This window comes from Mercenaria mercenaria, unplaced genomic scaffold (genome assembly GCF_021730395.1).
Source record: "Mercenaria mercenaria strain notata unplaced genomic scaffold, MADL_Memer_1 contig_3519, whole genome shotgun sequence".
NCBI lineage: Eukaryota > Metazoa > Mollusca > Bivalvia > Venerida > Veneridae > Mercenaria > Mercenaria mercenaria.
In genome coordinates this window covers 39,507-41,182 of record NW_026461665.1, presented here as the reverse complement: position 1 = coordinate 41,182, position 1,676 = coordinate 39,507, and positions in this window count along the sequence as shown.

Genomic DNA, 1,676 nt, shown 5'->3' with positions numbered 1-1,676 from the left:
ATTAACTTTGATACTTGACAGAAAAAAAACATTAATAGAGGGAATTTATATAGTATATGTATTCATTATAGTGCAATATCAGTTATCCAACCTTAATATTAGTTTAAAAAGATAGTTTAGATTTTGGTTGAGCACAGCGTTTGGGAAAAAAACTTTAACTTTTCAACATTTTTAACATTTAACTTTTTACTTTGGTCAGATTTGTGTATATTTTTTTTGCGTGTGTATAAAGATAAAAAAAACGCATCCGGTTATTATAGTCTTTCTATGGCGTTATCTAAGCTTCAGTATTTTAAATCATATCATTTGCGTTCTTTATACTGCAGAGAGTAACAGAAGATTTAATATTTGTTTTATTTTTGTTACCTGAGGGACCATCAAATCCTACTTTCCTATTCTGAATAACAGAGTTTCCATTAATCCGATGACAAAGGGCGTGCAAGATTCTTGTGGTTGAATTATATGCTTCCAAGCATCTTCTTCATATCACGAGCTTAGCGCAAAACGGTTGTAATTCATATGAAATAAAGAAAGAGTTACAACCGTTTTGCGCTAAGCCCGCGATATGCTCTTATACATCATAATGATATCCTTATCGCAATTATATATTATAGAACATAATTATATTGTGCGCTTTCAAAGATAAACGCAGTTTTATGATAGAAAGAAAAGAAAGTCTTTCTTTGTCATTCGGTTAGAGAGTAAGTTAGAGTCCATAGTCGGTGGGCTTACCGGAACACTTTATTGTATCTTGTTTGTTAACCATAGGCTATCTCCTTTACTGAGGATAATAGCATTTAACAAAACTATAAAGATAGTGTTACAAGTTCAAAAACATCTGAAATCGTTTAAAGCAGCAAGACAAGCTAAATCAAACCCTAGTAACAGAGGATTTGTGGGAAAAAAACATGCCAAAGCATAAACGGGTGTATATTATGGCTAATTAAGGCAACTTGTATGGACTTATGCATAGGAAAGGTGGGGGTGGGTGCGGGTGCGGTGAATAAGCATATAACGGTCAAATGTTCGTACAAAATTTTAAGCTGTATGTTGCTTTTATCATCTTTCATTTATATTTTTTTAAAACGTATTATACGAACACTGGCGTCAAACAAAGGGTTGTGAATTTTTACCCGGATATGACAATTTTCTAGCCAACATATGGATACCAGGTTACTCGTTTCAATGTTGATATGGAAACGACAGATATTACACAAAATACATAGATGGTTATTTTGAACATGGAGTGTTTCTCAATAATAGATTCCGATAAGCAATGTATATAGTGAAATATGTTAAACAATTTACAACACTTAATAGCAAATCTTGGTGCGTATCAAGTGAAAAAATTACATATGTACCTATTACTTTATTTACTTTGATTAATAAATCGCAGAATTTCACTAAATCAAATATTAAAACGGAGAAGTTACTATTGTAGCTGCCACTAATGTCCATACGTTAAATGAGACAATTCTCCGCTAGATCCCAGTTAATACTAAGATAAAGTATAGGGTAATTTGATGCGAATCTCTACATTATACATATTTATCTGCCTGTTGTTTTTAGAAAAGTGAGACAGCATATATTTGTACTCGTCCGTTACAATTTTTAAATTGGCAGTGTTTAACCTATATATAGACAATTAACTTCCGCATTGGTGTAACTTCCGTTAT